Below are 18728 nucleotides of genomic sequence, written 5' to 3' on the forward strand. Positions count from 1 at the left end.
CATTCTATGAAAATTAAATAACTAAATTATAATTTATAATTTATCAAATGCAAAATTTACCAATCGTTTCATACTATAATGCTCCATATATTCATTTTCCTTTAACATTTGCAAACATGATCAAAGTGGTTTTGAATTTTATTTCTTTTTAATTGCCAACAATTTTCAATTTCATATCATTTATTAGTAATTTGACCATGGTACAAGGAAAGAAAAACACCAAAATAATAATGAGAACAGTGAAAATGTTGTTGGCAAAAAAAGGTGGAAATGTTGAAAATTTCAATCATACAGCGGATAATGTTTTGGTTAGAATTAATTGATCCCGTAATCAAGTGGCATCATGCACATATATGGTTAAATTTGAAACTTGTTTTCCTAAGAAGATTTTATATATTATGCTTTCATTATTATTTATAGTATTATCTTATTATTTCAAAAATGTATGTACGCACAGTGGAGAAAATACAATATAAGAATAAGACAAGTACCTTCGCATTGAAAAAATATGACGGAACGTTAGTTTGGAGCGACAAACTCTGCTTGGTTGTTAAAGACATCAGCGAACCAAAATAGAAATCCTCAATCCCTGGCAAATATTGTAGGGTCAAGGATCTCAACGAACAGAACTCAATATTGTCATCAACAGTCACTGAGTTTGGCAAAGAGCTTTCTCCAAATACAATCTTTTTCATGGAATTGCATTCTGAAACTTCGATCTCAACAAGTTGGCAGAGAGCTTTGACCATCAATACAGAGAAAAGATACCTCAGCTGGTCACAACTTTTGACTTTGATGGACTTAAGTTGTGCAAACGAATTATTGGTAAATGAGCCATGACATATCTTCTCTAGTTTCTTGAGATTTTGAAGAATTAATGTCTCCAACTTTGGAAAGAAAACATGACTAATTAGTTTTCTCTCCATTGAGTTGATGATGTGTTGAATTTCCCCATTATTTTGGATGCGAAGGTGCTTTAACAAAGGAAATCCTTCGCTATTCAAATCGTAAAGAACATTGAAGATTCCATTTACTTCATCCAAAGACAAATCCTCTACTTGTTTAATAATTTCTTTAATCCCATGCTCCAAAATGGTAGTCTCCAGCTTGAGCATCAATATTTTGGAGGCCTCATAATTATTAGACCATTCCCAGATATCTCCTATCATTATTTTGTATCTTTCGAGTTCGTCAAACATTATGTTCCTTGGCAGACCCCGAGCCCCTTTGATTTGAATTTCTAAAGCAGTCAAGTTTATCAAATGCCTGAGTTCGGTAAGGGAAGCATGTTTATTTTCCTTAATTGAATCTTCATTTTCCCACTTGATAGAGGTGTTGCCCAAATACAACTCCTCCAACTGGGTCAATTTTGATATAATGTTGGCAGGGAAGATTTCAATTCCAGAATGAGTCAAATCCAACATTTTAAGATGAGTCAATTGTCCTAATTCATTAGGCAACATTGTCATAGAAGATCCATAAAGGCTGAGAATTTGCAAATTTGCTAAAGCTCCAATATTGGTCATGTCTTCCAAAGCACATTGATCCAAACAAAGTGTTTGAAGGTCACTAAGGTAATGAAAAGATTGGGGCAATGAAGGTAAGTACATGCGAGTCAAATCTAACACTTTCAGGCTTTTCATCCCCTCAAAGAAAGAATCTGGAACACTTAAAGAGTCATTCTCATTATCCAAGTAGAAAAGTTTAATATTAGGACACTCTAACCTTTCTGGAAGCTTGGGAATGCGACACCCTTCCAACCTGATTTGAGTGCATCTTTGAAGGAATTCCTCTGATGGCCATAGCTCATCAACCTTTCCAATTTTGCAAACATGTTGATCTCTTGAAGCAATTGAGGCTGCTACTTCCTGTACAATGTCATGCATTTTAATTTCTGTGTTTGAGTTGTTTTCGAGCAACAGACAAGACGCCTTTAACGAGCCAATCAACCTGTGAAGTTTCAGTCTTGCATCTTTTGAAGTATAAATTTGCTTGAATATGCCCAAACCCATAGCACATTTCAACAAGTATTCAACATTAGTTTCTGGAACTAGTAATCCACAAAGCAAGAAAAGTGCCTTCACATCATCACCTTCAAGATGATTGTAACTAAAATCTAAAAGTGAATAAATTTTCTTAGTCATTCCTTCGTTATCAACAATCTTCAGCTGGTTCAAGGCATCCTTCCAAGCATCAATATTATCTTTATTCTTTAGTGCCCTTGCCACTGTCACTATTAGAACAATCAATCCTGCACATTTTTGGGCTACTTGGATTGCCACGTCACGCAAACTAACATCTTTAACAACATCACCCACCATATCTTCAAACAACATCCAAGCTTCTTCTTCATTCAAAACATCAATCAAGAAATGTTTTTGAGTCTCCATTTCTTGTAATATATCCAGATTTCTGGAAGTTAACAATAGCTTGCAACCCTTATGATCATTAGAAGGAATTCCAAGCTTGTCTAATTCAAGTATTGCCCAAATATCATCCAATATGATTAGGATATTTTTCTCATTTTTAATCCTCTGCCTGAGGCGATCTGCTCTTCCATTTATGGACGTTTCTTCAAGGGGACGAAGACCCAAAAAATCTGCAATTTCACATTGAATTTTTTCAAGATCTGCAGATTGGGATATATTAGCCATAACAACTTCGTCAAACAGCTCATCTTTAACTTGTTTAGCAATTTCCTTAACTAGAGTGGTTTTTCCCACTCCGCCAAGCCCATAGACTCCTATTCGACTTAAGTTGGGGTCTCCTAGAGCCAAGACAATATCCTCCTTCATTTTCTTTCTTGACTGAAGCTTTTCACTCCCTGTAGCAGAAGTGGAGCCTACCCCCTCTAGACCAGGCATGAATGTAAGTGGACCAATGTCATCTTTTTCTTGCATTACTTTATCAACATCTGCAACCATTTTCTTTGACTCTCTACTGAGTTGATGGCGCGACTTTAAATCAGGAAAAGGCCCCTTACAGCAACCGACATTCCTATGACGAGGATCGCCACAAAGTTGCTCTGCTGCTTTTACAATTTCATCCACTCCGTTCAGCCACTGCTGTGCAGCGTCACGAATTTGTCGTCCCTTTCTTCTTTCTGTTTCCACCTCATTCCTGGTGTTGTCCTTTACTCTCTTCAGCTTCTCAACTTGATTCTTGAGATTATCGACATTGTCTCTGTAGAAAATCAAATAACCCACTTGCCTTGAAATAGGTGCCACAGTGTAGTTTACTATCGGTTCTGCAACTTTTTCAGCAATGGTCGTGACAATAGTCTCCATTTTCCTGATTTAGCTGCGGAACAACTCAAACATAAGATCAGCAAATAATATACATAACGGCAGTTGGTGAGACGAAAACTGAAAAGAAAAAAGGCACTAATACTTATGTAAACAATGGGTAAGATATTGTAACGCTTTAAAATTTAAAAAATATATAAAAACATTATATATACTGTCTTTCCACCAAAAATACAATCTAATTTATCATTTATTTTTAATACTATATATATTATATATAAATAGCTAATAATTTTTTTTGTTTGAATGAATTTTTAAATCAAAATATTTTTCAGTGTTGCAAAAAAAAAATTTAAACATCAAAAAGACAAGAAGCAAAATAAGTTAATTGAAAGTGGAGGAAATAAGATCATGTTTGCTTGAAAGTTGCGTCGAGCATTTGTTTGATTGACGTTTGAGTAATTGTTAAATGATTTTAACTATTTCATTTTGATTTGGGGATCTTACAACATGTAAATTGTGATTATATCTTTCCAAGTAAAGACTAGCTACTTCTTTTAAGACTTTCATGGCCTTCGTTTATAGCGAACAAACAACCCGAAGCCTGAAAGTAGGGGCATTGCTCTTGGCCAATTGATTAAAACACAGCTGAATTTACATTAAAAATCACCAAAATCATACTTTTAACACCTAATAAGTATCTATGGCTACAGATATGTTCCTTAAAAAGGAAAGAAAATACTATCTCTGGTCTTTAATATAATATTTTATTTAACTTTTATTTTTTATTCTAAATATAAGATCCTAATCTATTTTGTCTCTCATATTTATGTATTTTTTTTCTCAAAGTAGTCCTTGTAATAATGATAGTTTTAGCTGATACATTTGATCAGTAAGAATTATTTAGGAAAGACAACACATATTTATTATAAATAACTAACTTAGCTTATTTCCTTAATCTATTCAAATTAATTAACTAGTTTTTATATTTAGAACCGGAGGTAGTACATATAATTCTTTTTTTCTTTTTTGATGAAAAGGGGGGCAAACCGCCCTAATTATTTAGTCATCAACAGAAACAAGTCTAGGGCATTTAAAGCCCAAGGGATCTCTATATAGCAATTGACGCAAATCCTCAACTGCACGCTTGACTCTTGAGATAGACTCGAGTTAGCCACCAAATCTGCACAAATATTGCCTTCTTTGTAAGCATGCACTATACACATGTCCCAATTATTAGATAACCATTGAGACACCTGTCCCCAGGCCAGAACCTGTTCCCTCTTATTATGCAGAGCCAGATCCTCTAAAAGGGACACAATTGGAGGAGAATCTGATTCAATTATAACCCTCCTATACCTCAGGGAGTGTGGCATCCAAAACCCAGACCACATTCCCATAGTTCCACTATGAAAGCGTTGCAAATTCCAATATTATTTACAAATTCCCCCAACCAATTGCCATGCTCATCACGGATTAGCCCTCCACAACCTACGACTCCTGGCTGCCCTTTAGCCTTGCCATCTATGTTCAATAATCTATCCCTTGTCCGAAGGCTTCCACCCCACAGATATCCACACTCTACTATTACCCACAACAATATCAAAATAAGAGTACACATAATTCTTTAACTCCTGATATTCAAGCACTTACTTGAGTTCGAAATCCTTTATATTATACTATTTCCTTGTATCACTATCATGGCATTGAAATTTTTCCTGATAATTTCAGCCCTATTTTCTCTTTGGATGCCACCTATAGGTTTAATATTCCATGACTTCCTTGAGAACAATGTTTTTGGTTTTCAGAGTGCCCTAATTTTTGGAGCGACAAACTCTGTTTGGTTGTTAAAGACATCAGCGAACCAGAATAGAAATCCTCAATCCTTGGCAAATATTTTAGGGTCAAGGATCTTAACGAACAGAACTCAATATTATCATCAACAGTCATTGAGTTTGGTAAAGAGTTTTCTCCAAATACAATCTTTTTCATGGAATTGCATTCTGAAACTTCGATCTCAACAAGTTGGCAAAGAGCTTTGACCATCAACACTGAGAAAAGATACTTCAACTGGTCACAACTTTTGAGTTTGATGGATTTAAGTTGTGCAAACGAATTATTCGTAAATGAGCCACGACATATCTTCTCTAGTTTCTTGAGATTTTGAATTATTAATGTCTCCAACTTTGGAAAGAAAACATGACTAATTAGTTTTCCCTCCATTGAGTGGATGATGTGTTGAATTTCCCCATTTTTTTGGATGTGAAGGGGCTTTAACAAAGGAAATCCTTCGCTATTCAAATCGTAAAGAACATTGAAGATTCCATTTACTTCATCCAAAGACAAATCCTCTACTTGTTTAATAATTTCTTTAATCCCATGCTCCAAATGAATGATAGTCTCCAGCTTGAGCATCAGTATTTTGGAGGCCTCATAATTATCAGACCATTCCCAGATATCTCCTATCACTATTTTGTATCTTTCGAGTTTGTCAAACATTATGTTCCTTGGTAGAACCCAAGCCCCTTTGATTTGAATTTCTAGAGCAGTCAAATTTGTCAAATGCCTAAGTTCAGTAAGGGAAGCATGTTTATTTTCCTCATTTGAATCTTCTTGGTCCCACTTGATGGAGGTATTGCCCAAATACAACTCCTCCAATTTTGTCAAGTTTGATATAATGTTGGGAGGGAAGATTTCAATTCCAGAATTGGTCAAATCCAACATTTTAAGTGGGGTCAATTGCCCTAATTCACTAGGCAACATTGTTATAGAGGATCCGTCCATGCAAAGAATTTGCAAGTTCGTTAAAATTCCAATATTGGTGATGTCTTCCAAAGCACAACTATATAAACAAAGTGTTTGGAGGTCAATAAGGGAATGAAAAGATTGAGGCAAAGAAGGTAAGTGCATGGACGTCAAATCTAACACTTTGAGGTTTTTCATTCTCACAAAGAAAGAATCTGGGACACTTAAAGATTGATTTTCATTATCCAAGCAGAAAAGTTCAATATTAGGGCACTCTAAACTTTCAGGAAGTTTAGGAATGTGGCACTTTTTTAACATGATTTGAGTGCATCTTTGAAGGAATTCCTCTGATGGCCATTTTTTCATCTCATCACCCCCCTTATTTTGCAAACATGTTGATCTATTAAAGCAATTGAGACCGCTACTTCATGCACAATTTCATGCATTTTAACTTTTTTGTTTGAGTTGTATTCGAGCAACAAACAAGATGCCTTCAAGGAACCAATCAACCTGTGAAGTTTAATTCTTGCATCTTTTGGACTATAAATTTGCTTGAATATGCCCAAACCCATAGCATATGTCAGCAAGTCTTTTAACATGAATTTGCGGACCTAATAATCCACAAAGTAAGAAAAGTGCCTTCACATCATCACCTTCAAGATGATTGTAGCTAAACTCCAAAGCCGAATAAATTTTCTCATTCATCCCTTCCTTATCAACTGTCTTTAGCTGGTTTAAGGCATCTTGCCAAGAATCAAAATCTTTTTTTTTTTTAATGCTCTTGCCACTGTCACTATGAGAACAATCAAGCCTGCACATTTTTTGGCCACTTGGGTTGCCACATCATGTAAACTAATATCTTTAACAGCATCACCCACCATATCTTCAAACAAGCTCCAAGCTTCATCTTGATTTAAAATATCTATCATGAAGTCTTTTTGAGTCTCCATTTTTTGCAATATTTCTAGATTTCTAGAAGTCATCAATAGCTTGCACCCCTTATGATCATTCAGAGGAATTCCAAGCTTATGTAGTTCAAGTACATCCCAAATATCATCCAATATGACTAGGATACTTTTCTCATCTTTAATCCTCTGCTTCAAGCGAGATGCTCTTCCAAGTATGCTCGATTCCTCAAAGCGAAGACCCAAAATATCTGCAATTTCATCTTGAATTCTTTCGAGATCTGCAGCTTGGGATATATTAGCCATGACAACTTCATCAAACAACTTGTCATCTTTAACTTGTTTGGCAATTTCTCCAACAAGAGTGGTTTTTCCCACTCTGCCCAGCTCGTAGACCCCTATTCGCCTTAAGTTGGGGTCTCTTAATGCCAAGACAATGTCCTCCTTCATTTTCTTTCTTGATTGAAGCTTTTCACTGCCTGTAGCAGAAGTAGAGCCCACTCCCTCTAGAGCAGGCAAGTATGTCAGTGGACCAATGTTATCTTTTGCTTGCATCACTTCAACGGCGTTTTCAACCATCTTCTTTGCTTTTCTACTGAGTTGATGCCGTGACTTCAAATCAACAAAAGGCCCCTTGCAGCAACCAGCATTCTTATGACGAGGATCCTTACCAAGTTGCTCTGCTGCTTCCACGATTTCATCCACTCTGTCTAGCCACTTCTGTGCAGCATCATGAATTTTTCGTCCATTTCTTCTGTCTGCTTCCACTTCACGATTGATAGTGCCGTTTGCACTTTTCAGGTCCGCAACTTGATTCTCGAGATTCTTGAAGTTGTCTTTGTAGAAAATCAAATAACCCACTTGTCTAGCAGTGGCTTTCACAGTGTATTCTACTATCGGTTCTACAACTTTTCCAACAGCAGTCGTGACAATCTACATTCTGTTTCTTGATTTAGATGTGCAGCAACTCAAATATAAGATCAACAGAAAATACGAGGAACATAAAAATTGAAAAGAAAAGGGCACAACACAAATGTCTGTTTACGTTCCACTGACAATGCATTCTACATATTACACACAGACACATATATAAAATTAAGATTATTAGTTTTTGATTGAATGAATGTTTAAATGAAAATATCTTTCAGTGTTGCAAAAGAAATTTAAACAGCAAAACTGAGAAACCAGAAGAAGTTAAAACAAATTATCAACAACGTTCACCTTTCTTCTTCTAATTTTAAACAAAATTTTTATTTGGTTCTTTGATTTTAAAAAGTATCTTTTTAATATTCTAACTCTAATACCATTGATGATCTGAAATGATATCTTTTATAATATGTTTGCAAAGAAGTCTTGTTTCGAACATTTTGTTATATGTGTCTGAATGAGTTAGTGATAAAGTCGTCGTCGCTTTTATCTGCTTGATTATACGCATGAGCGTGCAACTTTTAAAGTGTTGTGGTGTTGAAATTCATGGACAAAAATGCTAGAATAAACCCCATCTTAGGTGTTATAACAACAATCTTGATCAGAGTTGTTGGAAATATTTAGTGAATTTATTTGTATTTGTTTTATGTCTTACTTTCTTGTAAGCCTATTAGTGGCCCATTAGTTTAGCTTAGCCCTCTTTAGCTTAAGGTTGGAACGCTGCGCATTGTCTATATATACTAGGTCCGGTTTTGGCCCATGTGTGTATTCATTCTAGTTATTAATCAATGAAGAAAATATTCAGTTTTGTGTTCTGCGTTTAAGGGCCTGTGGTATGCGTTGTCGTTCAACATGGCATTAGAGCCGGAGGGCGCCATTGTTTAGGGTTAACAAACGAGCCCATTGACGTAAGCCCACATACCTCATACCAGAGACCTACACGGCAAATCAAATGGGAGACGAAAAGGTCGCAGTCGAAGGTATTTCCTTTTCACATCCTCTATTCTTGCATCCGTCTGACACACAGGGGATGGCAATCATCCCCCACATCTTGACCAGAACTAAGAATTACACTGTCTGGTCGCGAGCGATGACTATCGCGCTCCTAGGCAAGCACAAATTAGGGTTTGTTGACGGCTCTTGCAAGAAAGCCGATCAAGAACAGCACCTGCGACCCCTGTGGGAAAGGTGCAACGCGGTCGTGCTTTCCTGGTTGATTGATTCTATTTCCAAGGAATTAGCAAATGGAATCATATATTTTCAAGATGCGCATGCCATCTAGATCGAGCTGAAGGAATGCTTCAACAAGAAGAGTGGCTCGTGCATTTTCTCACTCCAAAGGGAGATTAGTTCCCTTCGACAAGGCTCAAGTTTGGTCACCGTGTTTTTTTTGAAGTTGAAAGAACTTTGGAAAGAGCAGGCGGCTCTTGTGGCAATCCCTTCCTGTACATGTGCGACGGCCAAGGCATATTCAGATGCCATTCAAGAACAGAAACTGTTGCAGTTTCTGATGGGCCTGAATGAGAATTTCACGTAGGCAAGGAGCCAGATATTATTGATGTGTCCTCTTCCATCTGTAAATGAGGCATATGCGATGATCATGCAAGACGAGGCTCAACGATCTATCTTATTTGCCGATAGAAGTGTCTCCACTGAAGGATTGGTAATGACCGCTAGGGGTAGGGGATGCGAACGAGGAAGAGGCAAAGGAGATACTACGCCCGAATGCACCCACTGCCACAAAAAGAGGCATATTCAAGAAAATTGCTTTCAGATTGTCGGATATCCGGTAAACTTCAAAGGAAATAGGGGGAGGTAGCAAAGGGACTCTCAACAAGGGGGAGCCTTTCAGCAAGGGGGAGCTGACAAAGAATTGGACCCTCAAGGCCATGCTGCGACCACAGTGGCCCCGACATTCACAAAAGAGCAATATGAGAAGATTCTGGAGCTGTTAAAGAAAGACATGGAGCCTACGGTACACGCTTTAACTGGTACAGGTTTGACCAATCCTTTACCTAACATTCACACTTATACACACTGGATTTTAGATTCTGGTGCAACCACTCATATGGCTGGTAAATTGGAATTGTTTGATGAATATAAACAATATGATGGACTGATTAAAGCAATTAAAATATCTAATAGAGATAGGTTGTCTGTCACACATATTGGTTTAGTTACTATTGCTAACAGTGTTGTTATTCATGATGTTCTTTATGCTCATTGTCTAGAATTTAACATGATATCCATATCTAGGTTTACAAAGGAACATAATTGTATGGCTGCCTTCTTTCCTGATCTCTGTGTACTGCAGGGCCTTCAGGATGGGAGGATGAAGATGATTGGTAAAGAATATAAGGGACTATATGTGGTAAAAGTGACAAATACCCCTATTTTAGCAAATGTTGTTCAGAATAGAAACTTGAGAAAAGATTATGATATCCATTTACGGCATAGCAGATTAGGACATGCCCCTATATCTGTGATGAAACATCTGGATCAAATATGTACTGAAAATTCTGTTTTGAATAAAGGTTCCAATTCTTGTGATATCTGTATTCAGTCTAAGCAGACTAAATTCCCCTTTAATTCAAGTGTTATTAAATCTCAAAAAAGTTTTCATCTAATTCATGCAGATGTTTAGGGGCCCTATAAGAACCCCACACATCAAGGTTTTTGATTTTTCTTAACTTTAGTGGATGACTTTTCCAGAGGAACTTGGATCTTTCTAATGAGAAGTAAAAGTGAGACCGAAATACATATCAGAAACCTTATTGCCTATGTTTCAACCTAATTTTCTGTGAATGTGAAAAAGGTTAGAAGTGATAATGGGACTGAGTTTACTAATAATCAGTTGAGGGTTTACTTTCAAAAGAAGGGCATAATTCATCAAACTTCATGCCCCTACACACCTGAACAGAATGGGGTAGTAGAAAGAAAGCACAGAACCATTATGCAGATTACCAGAAGCCTTATTTTACAGTCAAGAATACCCATTAGATATTGGGGAGAATGCATTAAAATGGCAACCCACTTGATAAATAGGATCCTTTCAAAGATAATAGATTACCAGACTCCTTATGAGAGAATTTATGGAACAAAACTAGACTTAAGTGACTTGAAAACTTTTGGATCCCTTGCTTACGCTACTGATTTGAAGGTCAACGATAAGTTACAGCCTAGATCAATTCCTAGTATCTTCCTAGGATACCCAGATAATCAAAAAGGATATATGCTCTTAGATTTAAAAGAAAATACCGTTTTTGTGAGTAGACATGTACATTTCATTGAAGATAAATTTCCCTTTAAGGATGTTAGAAACAGTTTTAAAGAAGGAGTAAGTAATGATATGAAGTCAATGTTCTGGTTTGAATCAAAATTTTTTGAAAAACAAAGGCCTGAGGTAATTACAAAACCTGAATCAAATAATAATAGTGGTGGTCCTATAATTGACGAAATAAATGTTGAAAGAGGTAATGACCTTAATAGCAGTGAAAACCAAGCAAATGTTGAAAATCAAAGGCCTGCTCGTGCTAGAAGACCACCTATTTGGGCAAATGATTATGTTTGTTCTTTATTGCAATATGATTCTGATTGTTTTGTAAAGACTAACTGTAAATATCCTATTGATGATTATCTTTCATATGCACACATGTCAGCTAATCATATGTGTTTTCTTACTTCTATTGATTCAAATTGTGAGCCATCTTCTTATGAGGAGCTGTTCAAAATAAGAACTGGGTAAAAGCTATGGAAGCTGAAATAAAAGCCCTAGAGAGTAATAGAACTTGGACCATAGTTCGTTTGCCTAAGAGGGTAAGAGGGCTATTGGTTGCAAGTGGGTATACAAAATCAAATACAAAGCAGATGGTAGTATAGATAAGTTTAAGGCTAGGTTAGTAGCTAAAGGCTATAATCAAAAAGAGGGCATTGACTATCATGAGACTTTTTCTCCTGTTGTGAAAAATGTTTACAGTTAGAGTTGTATTGAAATTGGCTGCTGTTAACAAGTGGAACATTTATCAAATGGGTGTTCATAATGCATTTTTACAAGGTGATTTAGATGAGGAAGTTTATATGAAAATCCCTCAAGGATTTGAGAGAAAAGGGGAGCAAATGGTTTGCAAATTAAACAAATCTCTTTATGGTTTGAAGCAAGCTTCAAGACAATGGAATCAGAAGTTGTCTGAAGCACTACAGAAAGGAGGTTTTACACAAAGTAAAGCAGATTATTCTCTTTTTGTTAAACATTATACTCATGGTGTTGTTCTTATCTTAGTATATGTAGATGATTTGCTAATAACTAGGAGCACTGAATCTGGAATTACTGAAACTAAGGAATTTTTGCATAGTCACTTTAAAATAAAGGACTTAGGATTAATGAAATATTTCCTTGGGATAGAGGTGGCTAAATCTAAGAAGGGAATTGTTCTATCACAAAGGAAATATGTATTGGACTTGTTGTTTGAAACTGGCATGACAGGTTGCAAACCACTAGGAGTTCCAATGGCTCAAAGCTTAAAGCTGTTGGCCTATGATAAGAAGAGAAATCTTGAAGAGGATCTGCTGAAAGAAACCTGGAAAATATAGGCGTCTGGTTGGTAAGTTAATCTATTTAACAATGACCCGGCCTGACATCTCCTATTCTGTGTAGACATTGAGTCAGTTTATGCAAATGCCAACCAAAACACACATGGTGGCAGCAAGGAATGTTATGCGCTACTTGAAGGCTATACCTGGATTGGGAGTTTTCATCAATTCAGAAGGGAAACCAGTACTGAAATGCTTTTGTGATTTAGATTGGGCATCCTGCGTAATGACAAGGAGATCTGTCTCTGGCTATTTGTTGAAGTTGGGAGGATCTCTTGTAATGTGGAAGACTAAGAAGCAGCACACTGTCTCAAAGTCCTCTATAGAAGCTGAGTATATAGCCTTGAGTATGGCAACATCTGAGGTGGTTTGGGCAGTTAGTTTGCTGAAAGATTTGGGTATAGTTCATGTGGATCCTGTGAAAATATATTGTGATAGCAAGGCTGCGATTTGCATTGCAGCCAACCCTGTTTTTCATGACCGCACAAAACATATAGAAATAGATTGCCATTTTGTTAGGGAAAAATGGGAATCAGGAATGATTGATTTACAGCATGTTAGAGGCAACAACCAAGAGGCAGATCTACTAACAAAACCTGTCGTAGGAAGTATGCAGAAGCATCTATTGAGCAAGTTAGGAGCTATAGATATTTTCAAGCCCCTAACTTGAGGGGGAGTGTTGGAAATATTTAGTGATTTTATTTGTATTTGTTTTATGTCTTACTTTCTTATAAGCCCATTAGTGGCCCATTAGTTTAGCTTAGCCCTCTTTAGCTTAAGGTTGGAATGCTGCGTATTGTCTATATATACTGGGTCCGGTTTTGGCCCATGTGTGTATTCATTTTGGTTATCAATCAATGAAGAAAATATTCAGTTTTGTGCTATGCGTTTAAGGGCCTTCGGTATGCATTGTCGTTCAACAAGAGTTAACTCTACTTACTCGTAAATTTGGCTCTCAGGACCTTGGATTGAATGGGGTACTACTTTGGGATAGCGAACAGTTCGTCACCTAAGGTTCTACTTTTCCAATGCCATTCGACTTACAACGGCGTCTCCTGATGTTCATCGGAGATATTCTAACTTGGCCCCAAGGCCATCCCAGCCAATTGGAGTGTTTTATTCTTCTTCTTTTTATGATGTCGTTGAACTGAAGAAAGGGAAGCTCCGTGTGTGTTGGAGGTGAGAGCAGCGCAAGGGAAGGACTAAGGGTAGACAGGGAATTTTGAAAATAAATACTTGTGTGTGTACTAGACATTGGACAATACAAGCACAAATATTATTCCTCCCTACCAAATCACCCAATTTTAAAAGGAAGGGTTAGGAGGAGAGGGTAGAAAAAAGTTTCCCTCCCCTCTTGGAAATTTTCAAAAGCCAAATTAAGGTAGGGAGCAAAATCCCTCCTCTCTTCATTTCCCATCATAAATAGCAAGGAACAAAAAACAGGACCGGTGACTAAACCGATCGGGACAATGGGTCAAGGGTTACTTGTTGGACCGGGAGTCAGACCGATCATACAAAAATAATACAATTTAATTGGAAACCTTAAAATAGAACCAATCCTAATACCTATTTGACTATTCTGCTTTTAGATTTCATTAACATGGATGTTTATTCATTGGTCTAGATTTAAAAATTTGAAAAGAAAAAAAAACACACACACACACACACATAAAAATTTCAATTTGTGAAACCCATCTCAGCGAAATCCCTCAAGCCTTAAATAAGCTCTTCTTAGCTTTGTATCAATGGCTACACGGCTAATCATACCCCACAGAGACAACACTGAGATTTACCATGGAGAAGATCTCTACAAGCATAAGTCGCGTGAGCTATTGGATGAGATTTGCTTGCCTAAAAGATTACTCCCCTTGGACAACATCATCGAGGTGGGTCACAATCGCTCCACTGGCTTCGTTTGGCTCAAGCAGAAGCAGAGGAAGGAGCATAGGTTTGAGGCCATTTGACGCACCATTTTTTACGAGTGTGAGGTCACTGCCTCCGTTTAGAAGCACCGAATGAGAGAGGTGACTGGGGTGAAGAGCAAGGAGCTGTTCTTTTGGGTCACTATCTTTGATATCTTCATCGACAATCCTGATTCCACTAAGATCACCTTCGCTAACCCCAGCAGCATCTCCAAATCCTTTCTGACAGTAAAGAAAATGGTGGCTACAGTGAGGGTTGATTTCGGCTACGGATCTTTGATTTTGGGGGAGGGACGAAAATGGCGAAGCTGAAGGTTTGGTTAGTGATTGGCTAATTTGAGGATTTCTAAAGCTAAGCATTGCTACCTTGCTGGATCTTTTTTCCTTTCGATTTTCAACTTGAAACAGCTTCGTTTCATCAGTTAAAGGGCAAAAAAAAATCAGGCAACCCATCTACCTGGCAGGTTACCTGGTTTTGACCGGTTGAACTGGTTTTTAAACAATTTGACTGGGGGGCTATTTTTTCATCAAACTAGACCGGGCCAGTAACCGGTTCATTGGTTTCTGGTTGAATCGGCCGGTCCAATCCGTTTTTTTTCCCTTGCTAAATAGACCCTAATATATTAATTTTTATTATAATCTAACTTTTTATATTATTTATAGTAAACTATGTGAGCGTACCCAGGCAAGAGGGGCAAAGAGATAATTTTTATCAATTTATTTATAAAAAAAAAGGAAGATAACAAAGACAATGTTCATATTAAGCGATTTACAACACTTTTTTTTCCTTTTAATGAATTCCATATATTAATACAAAATACCATACTTCAGGAAATTTATTACACTTGAAGCGAGTTTCACCAGTAGTTTATAACATTCTTTTGTATGAACCCCACACTTTGGAAGATTAATGTAAAACGCTTTGTATCATCCTTTTACACTTATGATTTGATTTGAATGATATAAATTTCATAGGGAAAATTACAACTAAAGACTCTCCAACATGTAAAACTATGATTTGGGACTCTCAATCTGAAAATAGCAAATAAGGACCTGGTTTTACTTTTGCAAATATGAAATCGTGGTGAAATGTCTGAAATGCCTTTGAGCCAAATGACAAGTTGACTATGGGAAATGACAAATTCACTTTAGCGAATAACAACTTCAATAGACCAAATCACAATTTGGCTAAAGATATGTCAAAGAACGAATTGACTATGGGAAATGACAAGTTTACCTTAATGAATAACAACTTCAGTAGACCAAATCACAATTTGGTTGAGGGGTATTTCAGACATTTTACCCACATTTTATATTTGCAAAAGTAGGACTCAGTCCTCATTTGCTATTTTCTAAATTCAGGGTTTCAAATCTCAATTTTACATATTGAGGGGTTTTTATTTGTAATTTTCCCAATTTCATATGTCTATTGTTTTATTTTTTCAAAAAAATAATGTATGGAATGAAAATAAAAATGACGATTCGTTATTAAGAATATTAAATTTAAAATATTTAAAAATATCAGATCTTAGCAGTCATAAACAGCATTCCAAGAGAATCAAATCGGAAAGTTACCTTGCCCAATGCGAATAAGAACTTGACCTCCCTGAGCTTGACTGCTTGAGTCGACGGAGGTAAGCAATTAAGGTTCTGCAACTGAAAACCAGAAAAAGAAAATAAGTGAAAAAGAAACATAATATTGTTCATGCCAATCCAAATCCTAAATATCTAATCATCAAGAGGAGGATTTTACCAGTGTCCCTTTACGATCACTCGCTTCACTTTCTTGCGTCTGATAAATCACAGATGAAAACTTTTTTTTTTTCAAATTTACTTCAAATCCAAAGAATTAAATGCAGGGAAGCAGTAAAAAAGGTTCTAAAAATGATTTTTTTTTTTTGGGTAAGATTAACGAGAAAGTAACAAAATAAATCAATGCAAAAGGAGACTGACAGCTTAAGAGCTTTTAAATGAAAAAACCGACATTTTTTTTTTCCGAATGAGTTTCTATTGAACAGGACAGGCAGAGGAAAAACAACTGAAAGTTTTTTTTTTTGTTCTAACTTTTGGATATTTTTATAGGTAAATGGTTGACGCGAACGCAGCAAACGTGATGCAGAAGAAGAAGAAGAAGAATATTTTTTTTGTTTTTTGTTTTTTTTTGGAAATGCAGCAGATCAGATATCTGGAAATCACCAAAACAAACTTGATCAGAAAATTGAGAACAAGGAAACAAATACAGTAAACATGAAAACTGGAAATGCTTTAGAACAACACATAGAATGGTGATGAAGAGTTTGAGAGGATCCAGAAACAATGAAAATGAGATCGCCAAGAAGAAGCAGTTGCAAGCAATGCCAAACAAGCTGTGTGCAATCACAAGCTCCGAAGGGAAGAGAAAAGCTCAGGTACCCATATAAAACAAAGACCTACATTTTTATGTTAAGCAAATCTGCTTAATAAACTATTCATTATTACTAGTATGATATTAACAATTTCGTGACAGATCAACACTATTTCCAAAGTTTGAATCAACTTTTTTTTTGAATAGAAAACTGTATTCAATAAAGGGGAGAAATTACAACAAAGCAGAACCTAATCCGCTTCATCAACCTCCTCCTCTTGTTCTAGGGGTGGAGGTTGATCAAGCATACAAAAATTTCCTACCATCATGTGTGAAGACTTTGCTAGAAAGTCAGCTAACCCTAAATAATCCCTAGGAGTATGGTTAATCAAAACATGCCACTCCCTATGTAACAACAATCTGGCATCTTCGACTATGTCTCTGAAAGGATAAGAACTAGCGCAGCCTTTAGTAAGCAAGTTTAAGGCTTCTATACAATCAGAAAACAACGTAATGTCCCTATACCCTTTAACCCAACAGAGGTTTAGGCCATGTATGATTGCAATTAGTTCTGCCACAGCTGGGGGCACCTTGGTGAGTTTGCACTTAAAACCAATTAACCAATTATTGTTATTGTCCCTGATAACTCCCCCACATCCACTATCTCCACTAGGTAAGACCGAGCCATCCACTTCTAACTTGATGCTTTCACCATGGGGTCTGCTACTCTCTTTATCTTGTCTTCGGAAATTACCGTAGAACTCACAATTATTTATAAGATCCCGATCCCAACAGGCTCGAAAGAAACTGGCCTTGCCATCTTGGAATGTATCAGTGCTTGTGTGGTCAAAAAGCTTTTTACATCTTGAGACCCATATGTCCCAACAGGTATAGCCAAATAAAGTAGCCCATTGTATCTTTTTGGTGTAGTTCTTTCCTGCTTCTACTTCCAAGTTCCATCGTAGCCACTCCATTCCGTCCAGGGTGTTAAACTGAGACCAATCTTCAAGTGAGACCATAGATTGCCATCTATAGCGTGCATTCTTGCAATCTCTAACTAGATGCATCATTGTTTCATCCTCCTCGCATCCAAAGGGACACAAAGCTGTAACTGACAATCTTCGTTGCCTCCTCAGATCAGCTGTATGTATCTTCTCATGAGCTATCAGCCAAAGGAAAGCTTTGATCTTCTCAGGACCTTGCCACTTCCAGATTTGTTTCCAAATGTTCTCGCCCTGTTGTCTGGTACCTGCAGAAAGAAAAAAGTAGGCCGATTTAACAGTAAAACTACCATCTGAAGATGGTCTCCAATAATATTTATCCTCTCCTCTCTCCTCACATGGTGGATGTGCGCACATAAGTTTTCCAAGGACACTAGGGTTAAACCAATGGCTAAGTTTCCTCCAGTTCCACTCTCCCATTGGTGTCACATAGTCAATCACTTTTTCATTGATATTAATCAACCCTTCCCATCCTGGAATCAAATCAATCAATGGACTATTCATCTCAGACCAGTTGTCAAACCAAAAGGATGTTGATTTACCATTACCTATCTTCTTCCCAAGACCCTTGGTGAAACAATCCCAAAGTTGACATATGGCCCTCCATGTGAGAGATGCATTAGCTTTTTTCTTGATGATAGGTTCTGTCTGATCACCGCACTTATATTTTGCTCTTAGCACCTTAACTAATAAAGCATCTCTATCACAAAGGAGCTTCCAGCAAAGTTTCAAGATAAAGGCTTCGTTTTGCTTCGTCAGATTTTTAATCCCTAGACCACCATCTTTCCTTTCCATAGTAACTTGTTGCCAAGGCAGAAGATGGAGTTTCTTGTTGCCATCCTCATCCCCCCAGAGAAAGCTTCTACTTGTCCTCTCTAATTCATTAATCAATCTCTTCGGGAGTAGAATAGTTTGCATATGATAGGAGGGCAAAGCAGAAAGAACTGCCCTAATGAGAGTAGATCGTCCTGCTAGATTTAACAATCTTCTTTTCCAACCTGCAAGTCTCTTATGGGATTTCTCCAAGATGGGGGCAAATAGCGAGTAGG

General features: G+C 37.0%; 1 protein-coding gene across 2 annotated transcripts in view; it reads right to left on the minus strand.

Moving 5' to 3' along the window:
- Positions 1-18728, minus strand: part of LOC114745211 (uncharacterized) — a 92395-nt gene that overhangs the window by 13799 nt on the left and 59868 nt on the right. The gene's annotated exons all lie outside the window — the stretch shown is intronic.

The sequence above is a fragment of the Neltuma alba genome, unplaced genomic scaffold, assembly GCF_004799145.2.
Source record: "Neltuma alba isolate B1F8T4 unplaced genomic scaffold, ASM479914v2 tig00004558_pilon, whole genome shotgun sequence".
NCBI classification, from domain to species: domain Eukaryota; kingdom Viridiplantae; phylum Streptophyta; class Magnoliopsida; order Fabales; family Fabaceae; genus Neltuma; species Neltuma alba.